General features: G+C 44.4%; 1 long non-coding RNA gene across 3 annotated transcripts; it reads left to right on the top strand.

Annotated features, from left to right (window-relative positions):
• Nucleotides 476-13,651, top strand: LOC106508214. 3 transcript variants are annotated; one of them, XR_002340514.1, is made up of 5 exons: nucleotides 476-1,202; nucleotides 3,959-4,044; nucleotides 4,419-4,587; nucleotides 5,057-5,257; nucleotides 11,438-13,651. It is a non-coding gene; the product is annotated as an uncharacterized LOC106508214 (long non-coding RNA). The 3 variants fall into 3 exon arrangements; XR_002340513.1 differs by lacking the exon at nucleotides 11,438-13,651 and adding an exon at nucleotides 7,412-8,189; XR_002340515.1 differs by lacking the exons at nucleotides 4,419-4,587; nucleotides 11,438-13,651 and adding an exon at nucleotides 7,412-8,189.

Genomic DNA, 15,547 nt, shown 5'->3' on the forward strand with positions numbered 1-15,547 from the left:
ATGAATGGGATAATTAGCTTTACTGACTATCACTGGGTATAAATTCCCCTTTCTGAGCACTCATGGAAATGTCTAAATTATAAGACAGGCACCCATTATAATAAAATTATATTAAGTTTAACTAACAGGAATCACTTTTTAACACAGATCAAACATTAAGTGCCCAGGAGTTATTTAGAGACTCAAAGATGGCCTAGCTGACTTCCGCATTCAGTCTTCATTGACTGTTCATGTAGTGGATGATATATAGCAACTCTAATTTTATTTATTTATTTTTTTTAGGGTTGCACCCACAGCATACGGAAGTTCCAAGGCTAAGGGTCTAATCAGAGCTACCGCTGCCAGCCTACACCACAGCCACAGCAACATGGGATCCAAGATGCATCTGTGACCTACACCACAGCTCACAGCAATACCGGATTCTTAACCCACTGAGCAAGGCCAGGGATCAAACCCACATCCTCATCGATCCTAGTCAGGCTCATTAACCCCTGAGCCACGAAGGGAATTCCAGTAACTCTAATTCTAAATAAACAAATAATGTGGCTAACCCATTCAGAGCTAGACCTTTGATTGGCATTACTGGATTTAAATCCATACTAATTATAGGACATAGGGTCTATCATTGTCTATATATTGAAAATAAAAAGAGATGCAAAGAGGTTAAGTCACCTGCCCAAAGTATGCAGGTGGTAGGCTGGAGGCCGCACCATTAACCATGGCAACTGCCTCTTCAAGCATAAAAGGAATACGGGGAGAGGGTTCTGGCCATGGTGGCAGCCTTGCAGTTTCCCAGCTCTCCTGGAATGCCCTGAACGCCTTGACCAGAGCCTCTCCAAAGCTCAGCCCTTCCATAGAGGTCATCCTGACTCTGCCCACCCTGGGACTCGGCATCAGACAGAAAACCCTCTCGGATTCAATCCCAGCATAACCGCCATCTCTTAGCCACCTTTCGGAAAGTCACAGGCAAGCTGTCGTTGTTGGCTGCCTGGCCTCCTCTCTCAGCCTCGATTTCCACCCTCCCTGACCCTCGTGGAGTGGCTAGAGAGGAGAACCCAGTGGTTTCTGTACCCATCCCTCCTGTCTTCTCCCGCACATCCTCAACTTTCTTTTCTTTCAGTCACACAGGCAGTGTCCCTGGCCCGCTCTTCTCAGACAACCCTTCAGGTCTCTCAAGAATGTCCCCGTATTCCTCTAAAGAGGTAACTTGTCCGCCTGTAGTGTTTAAACAATTTGGTTTCTTAAGCAATTTCCATATTCCCCATATAAATTTTGGTTACTATTAACTGTGATAGAAGGAGTTCTAAGAAAGTAACATCTATAAAGCATGATTTTCTGTCAGGAGTTCTCCTAGACAATATACCTGTCAAGATCATAGAAGGCATTAATCAAATGATGTTTCCATATCTATTCTTTCCATTTGATTCATTAGGAAAGAGACCCTCAGTGAGGTGAAGCTACTCACCCTGTTCACACAAACCTAAATTATGGCACCAAAAATAAAGCCCAAGTCAGCTTCCTCCCCAACCTATGTTCTGGTCATTACAGATGTGCTTCTGACACCTCGGTGAGCATATCCTCCACCTGGGAGTCTTGCTAAAACGCAGGTCCTGAATCATAAGGTCTGAGGTGGAACACAGGATTTTGCGTTTGTAACGAGCTTCCAGGTGAGAAGAAGCAGTTGATCTGAAGACCATGGGTTACGTCACGAGGCTCGACTAAACTTTTCTTCACAGTGAAAAGCCCATGCTCAGGTCATCCGCTCCAAATGCCACGATCCCATGTCTGGAATCAAAGCAAGCACATACCAACTTGATGCCACTCAAACGTGTAGTGCAGTGTTTCCTCAAGTGTGCACCTTGGGTCATTGTCACAGAATTCCCTGGAGTGCTTGTTCAATGCGGCTGTCTGGCATCACTTCAGCCCCTCTGGAGCAAAATCTGTGAGGCAGGACCTGAGAAGCTGCACCTATGACAAACTCCCCAGGCTCTTGTTATCAGATTCAAGTTTAGGAAGAACTAGAGTAGCCCAGGGGTAGAAGGGTGGGAAGGAAAATGATGGAGATGGAGACCTATTGAGAAAGCCCTGCAGACGGGACAGCCCGAGTGACAAAAGAACGCTTTCTGTAAAGTGGGTGTCAAAGTGGAGCTAACGCTGAACGGATGGATCGTTAAGCTTTAGATTTGGAAGAGGGCCAAGCGACTAGGTGTTGACGGAGATCACCCAGGAGATCTCGAGAAGCTTATTCTCTGCTCCTGGTAAGGAAGGAGCCACAGTATTTTTATCCTCTTGGATAGAAACTTGAGGGATACTAGATATTAAATTGATCCACACTTAAGATGTTTTCTTGGCGTTCTTGTAGAGACGAGGAATAGAAATAAACTTTAATCTGCAAAGCATTTTCATCGTGTATATTAATAGTCATGACATGATCCCCACCCCCCGTACGTGGCCTCAGAGGGTGTATAAAGGCAAGGACTTCCCACTCCTAGCTCACAAGCAAACAGACTGAGTCCCTGGGAGTGGTGGTATTGTCAGGACCAAACCTCTGGTCTCCAGCATTGTGACTTGACTCTTCAACCAGTCCAAGAGCTCCCAGACATGACTATACATTAAAACTACTGAGAGACCCTCCCTGAGGCCTGCTGGGTCATAACCTTTGATGGTGGCCTGGTCATTTGTGTTTTTAGAACAATACCACAGATGATTCTTATGCAGTCAGTCTATGAAACCAAGTTTGGAAACTCAACTAAATTATGTGGCATAGAAAGAGCTTCCTATGACTGCAAGGGACATATGGAAAGAAAAGAACTAAAGGTACTAGGACCCTGGGGCCCCTTCTGAAGATAGGAATTATCAGACCCCTTTTAAAGTCTTCCTTGCTTACAAGTAAGGTTTCATAACTGCTGGAGGTGGGAAGCTTAAGTGATTTGCCTTTGAAAAATTGGTCAAGAGAACATAGCTCAGAACCTAGATGGTTTTATTAGCAAGTCTTTTAAGGTTAATGGAGAAATTTAAATGTCTGTAACTATTAGATATGGGGAAATTTGCAGGGCTGCTGCAGTGCTGGATTTGGGATCAGCTCTGAGTTTAAGTCCTTACTAGCTGTGTGGCTTTGCCTGAGTCAACTCATCTCTAAGACATTCAGCCACTTTTTCTCCAGAACATAAAAAATATGGGAAAAGATGAGTGAAAACATATCATCAGTGCTCTTGGATCAATGGGCTGGAGATAAGATAAGAAATAGGAGGCTCCTATGGCTGCTGGCAAGATCCAAAATAACTCACACTCTAGGAAAGCCCTGCTGTCAGTGGATCTGGCCTTCCAAATTGACAGATGGGACAGCAAACTGAGCAGTAAGGTTGGGGAGTCTCCAGACACTTCCTCAGGGTTACAGTGTCTGAAATTTTATCATTTTAACATTTAGAGACTGCTCTTCAGAATTCTCTGCTTATGCTTTTCTTTGAAATATGAGAAAGCCCTAATGAGCCAACTTGGTGCTATATTTTAATTGTCTATTTTATGAAGAACCACAAGAACATGTGTGTGGGGAGGGTGATGACATGGGGACACCGGAGAAGAAATGTGGCGAGAGAGAAAGTGGCATAGGAAAGGGGAGTGAGAGGTGCTGAGGCCACGTTCTGCTGGCTTCTCAACATCTCCCTCACTGTAGACTTAGCTGCACCCACGGGTGAGATGAACTTCTGGTGCCCCCTAACGGTGGGACATTTGCTACCAGAAGTCTGCTTGAACCTGGCATCAGGCTCCTCAGATGGGGCAGGTAGGCCATCTCAGTTAAGGGGGAACCTGTGTAATGACGAGTGTCGTTAAGAAGGTGGCCAATGTGCCATAGCAGGGGACACAGCCTTTTATGAGGAAAAAAATGTGCTGTTCATGTGGGACCAATCTGTGTTGTCCCTTGAAGAAAATGATGTCTCACTGCAGTGTTTGCTTATAGATGACTCACCAGGAAATCAGCTGTGGCTTTCACTGATTCCCAATGGGAAACATCCACTGTGGCAGGAAAAATACCAGGGGAGTGCGGTAAGTTGAAGTAGGGTCCCACGTTGGTTTTTTCTCCCCCCCCCCAAAAAAAAACTGTAAGATACAGCACAGTAGCATTTTCTCTCAGAAGAGAGAGATCTAGTTAGTTGTTAATCATCAGTGTCTTCATTTGCTCATCTCTTCTGCTCAGGTGAACTGGCCGGCCTGCCTTTAATGGACCGAAACAGGAGTCAGCAAACAGATGGCAATTTCAGGCTATCACGCTCTAGCTGTTACCAATAGCTAAAAATGCAAAAATTATATTAAAACATGCATGTCTCATTTCACACACCACAGTACCCATTATCATTATGTTAGAGGCTCTAGATTCTGATTTTAATAAATTAATTTAACCACTTTCTATCTCTTTATAGAGGACCTTAAAATCCCAAACGACTCAGTTTGAGACATATGCAGTTATTTTCTGGTGGATCAAATGTCCTGATTAATAAATAGCTATTACCATATAGAGACGTTACATAGGCACTAACAATTTTCAAAGGATTAGAACAAAATCAACTCCTACAATAATCCTGAAAAAAGGTAAAAATCTTAGAGTCACATACATTGTTCTAATATAAATTTTTTAAGCCCTGATTTAATTTTAATAAATAGTTTTAAAAGTTTTCTTTAATTGTTACTTTTTATCACATGTTATGAAATTTGATGTTTAAGAAGGAAAAGGAGGAAGAGAGTTGAAGAAGTATTTTATGATTTATTAAGATATGAGTACTAACACTTCCTTCCTCACATATAGAAAAATTGGAACTAAAAAATATTGAAATTACAGTATAAGGAAATTCATAGTAGGACGTGTCCCTGTGATTGTCAGCCAGCCCATAGATTTCAGAAAAGCAAAAATGGCTTACTAGAAAAAGAAGAAATTAGTCTCTATCCTGATGGCAAGTTGTGGAAGTGCCAGCATGGCTACAGGAGCAATCAAAAAGAAAGTTTGGTCTTGGGCTCTCATGAGTGAATAGTAAAAGTGTTTCCGTTGTCCCCTCTTCAATAGGTCAGTGCCTGGACTGTACCAGTCATGAAAGAGTTTGGATATCATGTCTGTATTTGAAGAGGCTTGAGACCATCAGCAAAACTAGGCCAAGGCAGCTTATTCATTGCATCAGAGCTGTCAGTGAGCTGCTTTAAGCTGCATTTAACAGTTAACTTGAAACTGGCTGAAATGAAGAAACGGAATGATTATAACCGGAGGAAGGTAGGCTCCCATATCATTTGACTGTTAACCCCTCACCTTTGTCCTCATCCTTACGCCAGCTCCCCTTCAGGCCATCAGCAGGGTGGCTGCAGCAGTGTTTGCCCTTTGTAGCTTCATAGCATCATCTATAGGATGAGAAATCACACATTCCTAAGGCTCTGTCTAAATGTGATAAAACTTCCCTCACAAAACATGAATAACCTCCCGCTGGAGTTTCTTTGACCTATGCTGGTGTCCCATACATACTCCTGAACAACCCTATAGCAGTTTTTTTCTATTAAGTACAGTTGGTTTACAACATTGTGTCAATTTCTGCTGTACAGCAAAGTGACCCAGTCATATCTTTTTTTTTCTCATAGTATCTTCCATCATGTTCAACCCTATAGCTATTGATTGACTTAGGCCCGGGTTTCTGAACTAATTCCTGGCAAAGACTGTGGGGTCGAACCAAGAGTTCTCACTCTTGTGTGTGCCCTGCAATCTCTTGGAGGGCTTGGCTCCAAAGTTTGTGATTCAGTAGGTCTGGGGTGGGAACACAGAATTTTCATTTCCGTAACTATTATTTTAGAAATAACGGAGTTCCCATCATCGTGGCGCAGTGGAAACGAATCTGACCAGGAACCATGAGGTTTCGGGTTTGATCCCTCGCCTCACTCAGTGGGTTAAAGATACTGGCGTTGTCGTGAGCTGCAGTGTAGGTCACAGACGTGGCTCAGATCTGGCGTTGCTGTGGCTGTGGTGTAGGCCAGCAGCTGTAGCTCCGATTAGACCCCTAGCCTGGAAACTTCCATATGCCACAGGTGCGGCCCTAAAAAGACCAAAAAAAAAAAAAAAAAAAAAAACTTAAAAACAAGGGGAATTCCTGTAGTGGCTCAGTGGTTAACAAACCCGGCTATTAACCATGAGGTTGCGGGTTTGATCCCCGGCCTTGCTCAGTGGGTTAAGGATCCGGCGTTGCCATGAGCTGTGGTGAGGCTCGGATCCCATGTTGCTGTGGCTGTGGCCAGCAGCTGTAGCTCCGAATGGACCCCTAGCCTGGGAACCTCCATATGCCACAGGTGCGGCCCTAAAAAAAGACAGAAGACAAAAGAAAAAAGGAAAAAAAAAAAACCTAGATTTTTCCTGGTGATACTGATGCCTCTGTCCAGGATCACTGTTTGATTTGAGAACCAGTGGATTAGACCAATCACAAGTGCAGATTATGGTTTAGGAGAAGGGCTTGCAGTCCTAACAAGCTCTTCCCAAGTGATGCTGATGCTTTGGGTTCACAGACTGTGAGTAGCACAGCCCAGGAGGTCTCCTCAAACTCTCTTCCCTAGTCCTGTTCATTCCTCTTTCCAAAGCACACTCTCCCCACCTCCAACCCTATGCCCAGAATCCTTTTGTAAGATGAGTACTTCCTCCTCCCGGAGAATAGAGAGCAGCGCTTTCAGCCTACCTGGGCATAACCAACAAAGGAACACCTACATTAGACAGCCTTGCAACCCATCTGTGGTGGATATGTCACTCTTTGGGGCAAGCTCTGGGTTCAGGTATAGAGGAGCAAAAAGGCATTAATATGGTACTAGGGTCCAGGCATCTCAGACTGAGGCAGCCTCCTCCCAGCTAAATGCCTGGTGTCAGGGTAACCGCAAGACTTGGTATCAAAAAGTCAGTATAATCTGCCCCTCCACCCCCACCCCCGGGTCTGCACCTGTGGCATATGGAAGTTCCCAGGCTAGGGGTCGAATCAGAGTTGTAGCCACTGACCTACACCAAGCCACAGCAATGCCAGCATCTGTGACCTACACCACAGCTCACAGCAACGCTGAATCCTTAACCCACTGAGTGAGGCCAGGGATTGAACCCAAGTCTTTATGGATACTAGTCGGGTTCATTACTGCTGAGTCACGATGGGAACTTCCAAGTCATTATAATCTTGAATTGACAGAGAACTTTTTTTTTCAATAAGATCTTTCTTTGAAAAGGCTTTAATGGCACTATAGTAAACTTTGCAATTTATTACAAAAATATCATGACATGAGTGATCTCTTTACTCCTAATGCACTGGTTCTGGTCTCGGAAGGGAACATGTCGGCTGGGAGTGATGTAGGAATTCCTCACTGTTCTCAGCCTTCCCTTTCATCTATTCTTTGCTTAAATTGTTCTCTTTAGAAGCCAGAAGAGACAGTGGAAATGAATCACCCCCAAGTCCTCAATGACGGCAATGAATTACACTCATGAGAAATGACCGCATCTAAGGCAGGCAGGAGGTCCAATGCAGGTAATCACAGTGCAATTACAGCATCAGGCTGAACAGCCCTGAGCCAGGCCAGATGATGTATGGCTTTGCTGAAGGCGAACAGGGTAAGAGCACTTGCTAGCAGCAGCTAAGGCTTCCTTCTGATCAGCAAATAGCACACTGGATTTTCTCAAGAACAAGGTGAAGTACTTCTGTGAGGCTCCTTCAACCATGTGACATGCTAAAGCAATCACTTACTAAATGGTGCAGGTCAAAGAAAGAGAAAAATAAACCTCGAGAAGACCTGGTTACTGTACCCCTTGGACTGCCTCCAGCAGCTCCAGAAACCCCTTGAGCAAAAGGAAGTGGAAATAGAGGAAGTGGATGCTGGCTTAGAACACGTCTGGAGGAGAATAGCATTAAACATCTTGGCCCAGGACCTCCTATTCAGGAGTAAGCAGAGCGCTCCCATGTCTGCATCTTTCCATTAAAACCCCAGCAAAGTGGGAAGGGCTGCAAAGCTGGCTGCGTAAATGTGACAGAAGGAGAGAGGAATATGCGTGGACATAGACAGCCAAGATTGCTCTGGGGTTGACCAGTCTCTGAGGGCTGTATTGCTGAGTGGTCAGTGTGAGAGAGGACATACTTTATTCTGTTTCATTGTGTTTTGTTTTTTTCTTTTGCCACCTTTTATTAGGGCCACACCGGCAGCATCTGGAAGTTCCCAGGCTAGGGGGTTGAATTGGAGCTGTAGCCGCCAGCCTACACCACAGCCACAGCAATGCAGGATCCAAGCCGCATCTGCAACCTGCACCACAGCTCACAGCAACGCCAGATCCTTAACCCAAAGAGCGAGGCCAGGGATTGAACCCACATCCTCATGGATACTAGTTGGATTCATTTCCACTGCGCCACATTGGGAACTCGAGGACACATTTTATTTACTAATTGTCACCAGGGCTGTGTTGAGAGAGTTTCCTCTCAGTGGCAAATGGCTCTCTTATGAATAGCCCTATTGAATATGAAAAACAGGACTTGGGCATAGTCCAAGAGAAAAATGTTAAGGCAAAGCAAAGATAAATGGCTCTGCTTAGTTGTGAAACAGTTTAATAGATGAAGACCTGACAGTTGAGAGAAGAGGTAGGAAAAAGTTCTCATGAGGGGACACAGTGGGGAGTCAGCAGTGTGGCGGGAGACTCAGCGGGATGTTTTCTCTGGGTCAGAGGATAGCTGATAACGCATTAGGGATAGTGATTCCTGACAACACAACTACAAGTTTCTTCTCGTTTTGTGCTGCAATTTCTCTGCTATCCTTAAATATTTTCAGTAGACATCAATTAGACACAACCCACCTTGTATTAGTGATGGCTTGGGGGTTGGTGAAAAAATATGCCTCGTTCATACTTAGGCGAAGTTGGTGTGTCTCTTACCCCAGCTGCAGATGTATGAACTCCTAGATTACCAAAGGGAAACAGCAACGCTTCAATTGATAAAAGTCCCCAAATTAATAGTTGCATATACTTCATTAGAGATTTTAAAGGAAGTTTTCACTTGTTTTGTTTTGATTTAAGTAAACAAGACTTGCAGGACCCCTGAAGGTGTAAATAGCCCTTATCGTTTGAGAGGTTACATGATTAAGCTGCCAGAGGCACTGTTTATGGGTGTCCTCTGAAGGGACAGAGTGTTCATGTCTTTAACGAGAAGGGGAAATAATTTTCAACCACGTCTCCGTCTGGAAGGTACCCTGTTGCTAAAGCTTATAAAACCCTTCCCACTGCCACGGCCTCGATGAGAAGTGAAGCGGTGCTGCTGAAGCAGAGAGTGGCAGGTCCTCGGCGAGGCTCAAGCTTCGGGACCAGGTAGTGATGGCTGTCAGCAGCCAGGGCAATCCTTTGTGCAAAAGAGCATCAGAGAAAGCAAATATGCTTAACTGCCCCAATTCGGGAATGAATGACTGAAGACTGACATGGGCAGCTGTGGAGGTGAGAGCGTGCCGAGACTAGGAAACAGGGCCTTGAAAGCAGGAGGAGATCATCTAGAGCGAGAGAGGAAGTAGAAATGCAAGAGATCTGAAAGTACAGAAGGAGTGCCTGGAGAACTGGGCAGAACTGAGGTCGTTCTTGGTGGAGACTTAGAATTAATGTCAGAAATTGTAATGTGTCATTTATAATTTGTTATGTGTAATTTCGCTTAAACTGTCTGCGTAGTGAACTATAGATGGAGTTCTTATTTTAGTACCAAAATATAGGTTCTGTCATTTACAACAGTTTGCCTACGCTGTTCGCATAAGTGCTTGGGTTGCAGAAACCCTCTGGGTATTAAGATAAAGACACCTTGTGGACACCATGGCTTATACCCTGTCCCCCACTTTCCCACACACACAGATGAACACATGATCATGGAAGATTCTGGAGCTCAAATGGAGCATAAAATTTAGATAGCCTATTAGTTTTTCATCCAAGCCAAAAGCTCACGTTCATCAAGAAACACACCCAACCCATCCACACACACAGAGCTTCCACATTTAAAAATTGAAGGATAAAATGCTAGTTTAAAAAATCAAATATGCTCTCTTTACTGCCAGTACATTTTGCTTCTTAAAATTGTTGCCTGCCTCTTTTCAGTGAGGAGAGACTACACTGGGTGGGGAAATCAAATTTTTAAGAGAATCTGAAGCTCCACATCCTAAAATAAGGTAGAGAAAATATTGCTAAGTATACTTTCTCAAAAAAGATGAAAGAAACATATTCTAGAAAAAATAATAAACAAAGGAAATAAATAGGCAATTTGTAAGAGATAAAATACAAAAGGCTAAGAAACACCTCAAAAATAAGCAAAAAATGCAAATGAATACAAAATACCATTTTTTTCACATCTCAAACTGGCCAAGTTTAGGAACAAAGTGCCTATTCTTGGCAGAGGCATGAGGAAACTGGCTTTTTCTGGCACAGAGATGGGGAGAGCACATGGACAGCCTTCTGGAGAAAGTGTTGGTCTGGGTATCATGAACCAAAAAATGCACATACTCTTTGGCCCCGTAATTCTACTTCCAGGAATGCTTCCTAAGAAAACAATCAGATCATCAAGTAAAAGATGTTTACTGAATCATTGTGTAGGATAATTGCTTTTTTGTTCATTTTCAACAATAAAAATATGTCTGCATGTTATGTACACTGATACAATGGAATATAATTCTGTCACTTAGAAGTGTGATAAAAATAGGATTTCCCATTGTGCCTCAGCGGTAAGGAACCCGACTAGTTATCTGTGAGAGTTCAGGTTCAGTCTCTGGCCTCTCTCAATAGGTTAAGGGATCCGGCGTTGCTGTGAGCTGTGGTGTGGGTCACAGATGCGGCTCAAATCCCGCGTGGCTGTGGCTGTGGCAGAGGCCAGGTACTATAGCTCGATTAGGCCCTTCGCCTGGGAACTTCCATGTGCTGCAGGTGCGGCCCTAAAAAGACCCAAAAAAATGTGATTAAATAGATTTTATGGGCATGAAAGGATGTTCACAGTATATTACTATGCCAACATCAAGTTACACGGAGTATAGTAAGATACTGTTTAGGAAAATGGTAAAAATGACAACATTTTACACACCCTTGCACATGCATGTGGAGAGGGAAGAGAAGGAAGAATTTACACTAAAATGCTGTCAACAATTTATATATCTGGGAGATGAGATTATGAATCATTTTTCCTTCTACTTTATATGTCCTGAGTTTTCTATAAATGTAAATTAATTATGTAGCATTCATAATGAAAGAAAAAGTGTACCTTCTTTCACTTCCATCAAAGGGAGACTGGATTCTTTTGTAACTCAATTAGTGTTATTATTGTTACCTGTGGTTGCTTTTCTCAATGACAACAAAACTAATATCCAAGCCTTTTTATAGCCATGTGTGATCTGTATCTGAATGGGTCTACTAAAGGCTAAACTGCTTTCACATTCATCCTCGTAGAGAACCTGAAGGAGGATGGAGGACAGCTGTGTTCATAAGAGGAGAAAACATGGCCCAGAAATCAGCAACAATTTCCCTCACGTTTAAGGAGGAATTAAAGGCAGCTCTGAGTGGGGGAAAAAAGCAAGACTCCCGACCGTTGTTTTGAATAAAAGTTGATTTCCCCTCGGATGTCAGTGGTAATTTTCTCATCAGTGCAGCCTCAATAGCATGTGCCTTTGGCCACACAAAAAGAATTATTTCCTCTGGTTTTAAAAGCATCTTCCTTGAACTGGAAACACATTTGCACATGGACAGCCCTGGGCCTGGCGTGAATGTTGTGTTTCACTCCCCGACCGGGTACTCCGGCTACCCTCTGAGCTCCGTCTGTCCTCAAGAAATCATTCTCCTTCTACCAGGAAGAAAACGTCTCCAGTAAGAAGGCGTCAGCAGCTCCAAGTGAGAAGAAGAACACAAAACCTGATACAAGCAGCTTTGACTCTTCACATCTCTGAGCCTTACCTTCCTGCACAATAAAGTGGTGCTAAGCCAGGCAGGGGAGATGAACAGGTGGAGTGTGACAAGCATGGCGCCAGGGACTCAGCCAGAGGGCGCTCTCTCCCCAGACTCCTGCACCACCTGCCACTTGTCGGTTCCACTCCCTGCAGGAGGCTCTGGTCCACCATCATCTGATCATCCCCACAATTCTCAATCTAGATGAGAGCTCAGCCGGGGAGGATTTACCGTGAAGTCAGGAGGTTGAAACTTTGGGGCTTTTCCTTTTGGGCTCCCATTGGGGAGATGGGCGTTTTGCTGAGAACCGTAGCATGTTCTGTGTGCAGAAGGGAAGAGAGGTTATAAGCAAAAGGATTTCCGCATAAGCATCCATGGAAAATTGCCTGAAAAGATCTCCGAGGAAAGAAGCATGATCTCCAAGACTCTAGTAATCTGCCATGATTTCTTTTCACATTCCAAACAAATATTTACCTTCATATCTAATTGCATGTTTGTATTCTGTAGTTGCTAAGAGGCGTCCCTAAATTATATAAACTCACAAAACCTGGATCCTTATGAGACCTTAGTTCGCGTCTCTTACCATCCCTACCTGGACCTCTGATTGGAGCAACAGTGAGATTGCTACCTCCAATAAGTCCTCTCCAATAAGAAACCACTCTAAATTAGATCGTGTACACCAGCAGAGATGCTGTGACCTTGAACATCCCCTCACGGGTTATATTTCTGCTCCCTGGGCCTGCACAGAATATGTGCTCCTTCTGAGCTTGCTTTCTAGGCCAGGCACCCAGCCTTGAGTTTTCTCCCCTCTGTTTGCCTCCCCAGGTCACTGCAGTCCCCCCTTCAGACTGGTGCCCAGGGCTGAGGGGCCTGATTAACCAGCATGTGGCAGGCTTGTTGTCACCACCTCCAGTAATGCCGGGCAGAGTTTGTCCTTGAAAAAGTGTCATCACCCTAAAAAAGCCCAGGTCAAAAGCAATTTTCCATAAGAAGGTGATGAACTTCCCTGTGGCACTTCCAGGGCCAAGACTGCTTCAGCCAATCCACTGTCCATCAGTTGGGAGCCAGCCGATGGCACAGACCCAATTCTGCCTACTGGAAGGTCAGGGCTGATGTGGGGACATAGTCAGGTCCTAACGTGCAGGGAGGTCAGCCTGCAGAAGGAGCAGAGAGAATGGTGCCATCTTTTGCTTGCTTTTGGGGGGGGGCTCACAGTCTGCTGTCCACACTGCCTTCTCTGGGTTCCTTTCATTGCAGCCTTAACAACCGGCCTATCAGTGCCTTCCCTCATGTTATTGAAAGGGCACTTTGTGGATAGGTGTTCAGAGGGAGAGGTTGCTTCCTCTGCTCTTGTCTACCCACAGTTCCCTCCAACCCCCAGTCAAAGGAGGAATGAAGCCACACTGCCTCCTAAAAGCTGCCTGGGACTGGAAGGGGCCTTCTCGATATCTTCCTCCCAGGATTTCCTGATACACAAGGACCCTCTGCTGATGTAACAAAAGGTACCAGAAGCCAGTTTTGTAGTAGGGATAACTGGCCAAATAGGCATGACACCTGATAAAGCTGTGATGTAGTCAGGGTGCCAGTGCTTCCAGGCACCACTGACACACACCCCGCCCCCCTCCGTACTCCCGTACTGCAGTGGCAGCCTGTGGACTTTCTCTGGTGGTGCAGGCCATTACAACTAATCAAAGCGTAAATAAAAAGGATGTCCTAATTGAAACAGGCAAATGCAGGTAGCCCAAGCAGTTTCTCTCACTCCCTCTGTCTCTGTCTCTCTCTATATATATATTTATATGCTACTTTTATGAAGTAAGGAAGCCTTAAACAAGGGAAGGTATTTCTGGCATGTTCCCATCCAGCTTGCTTTCCCTAGTGAGTGTGACTCAATTTTGTCTTATGTCAGAACTCTCAAGTCAGATTGTGTCCAAAGCCAAGTGCCTTCATAGATCTGGGTCTTCGTTACAAAGAGCATGTGAATGGCAGTGAAACAGAATTACGCTACTTGTGATGTACCATGACCCGTAAAAATTCAGATTAACTGGAAGAGGGATAATAGCTAACAACAGTTAAAAGGCTAAATTTCAGTTTTCGGAAATAAGCCAACATCGATTAAAAAGGCAGATTGGTTTTGACAGCTCATAGTTTGAGTGCAATGAGATAAACAACACTGGTTAATAAGTTCTGTCATGGAAGACCAAGCAGATGCTATTTCATGCTTACTTGAATTGACCGAAGAAGATTACAAAACAGCGCACTGAAACAACCATTAAAATAGCCACTTGCTCATCCCACCTAGAGCCTAACAAAGTTCAGGTGAACCGAAATTACTCCTTGGTTTCATTCATCCTCACACCCATTCATCCAGTCACCAGTCACACCATCCATCCAGCAAATATTTGTGCCTAGTTCGACATTCTGAGTCACATCAGCAGGAACTGGCTCCCTCCTACTTCTCCCTTCCCTTCTCCCTTGTGTTGGTCAGCACAGGGGCCTAGGCTATACTTTGTGACCCAAATTACTGCCAGGCAGATGGGCACCATCTGGGCAATCAAGGTCAGATTCTCAGAATCTTTTCCAGGACAGGTGCCAGGAGCAGAAAGCTGGATTGGATCATTTGCTGAAATGCCCAGCAAAGACGGTGTGGAGCTCGGGAATGGCTGCATACAGCACTGGAGTCACGAGGTCAACAATGCTAGAAGCTGGATTTGGATCAGGATGAAGCAACAGGCAACGATGGGCCAGGGAAGAAGATCACATCCACACCATGCAGAAGAGGCAGAGTCTAGGGAGAATAAGCTAATGGTGGGAATTTGTTTTCCTACTATTATGAATAATTCCTTTGAGCCCCGTTAGGCTTATCTTGGTGGCTGGCTGTCAATTCAAGGCATTTTAATTTAATTTTGGTAATAAGAGGAAGAGAAGGCCAGAAAGATGAAAAACAGACAGGAATACAATAGGTTGAGATGAAGGCAATCTTGCTCATCCATGGAAAACTTTTATATACATAAAAAATTAAAAATATGCAAAATGTAAAGTGTGTGCCAAGGGAGTTTGGTACCAATTTTTTACATGGCCTTCATTTGCTTCATATCATAACTAAGCCAAAGATCATTACCATGTCCTGATTGGATGCAGACTCCAGGTTTTTTAATAGCTTGGATGGGAGCCAGATGCATTTTATAGTAAACCTTCCAGGACTTGACATTAATTACCAAGGCTGAGGCAAAACTAAGGCACGAAAGAAGACAGTAAGAACATTCGGGGAGACTTGTTCTTTAAGTGTGTGTGCAGCGGAAGTAGGGGGCATCCTGTCTGCAATTCTGAAACCACTGTAGCTAAGATAGGTGACGGATCTAGATTTCAATCCCAGCTCTGTCTTACTATCTTGGGTCTCTGTTAACTCATCTGTCAAATATGCATGATAATATCTCCTTCCCATGGGCGGGGTGGTTTCCTCAAGCAGCTCGACCTTGTTTTTATAAGGGTGCTCAGGGCCCTTAATGTGGGTGCAGGGGTAGACCGAGGAGGTTGTTTTGAAGCTTCATGTCCACCATACTCCTTTTACTCTGGTTTTGTGGTTGTTTGGGAGAATAATGAACTTATTGGGGAGACAAT

The sequence above is a fragment of the Sus scrofa genome, chromosome 18 (assembly GCF_000003025.6).
Source record: "Sus scrofa isolate TJ Tabasco breed Duroc chromosome 18, Sscrofa11.1, whole genome shotgun sequence".
NCBI classification, from domain to species: Eukaryota; Metazoa; Chordata; class Mammalia; order Artiodactyla; family Suidae; genus Sus; species Sus scrofa.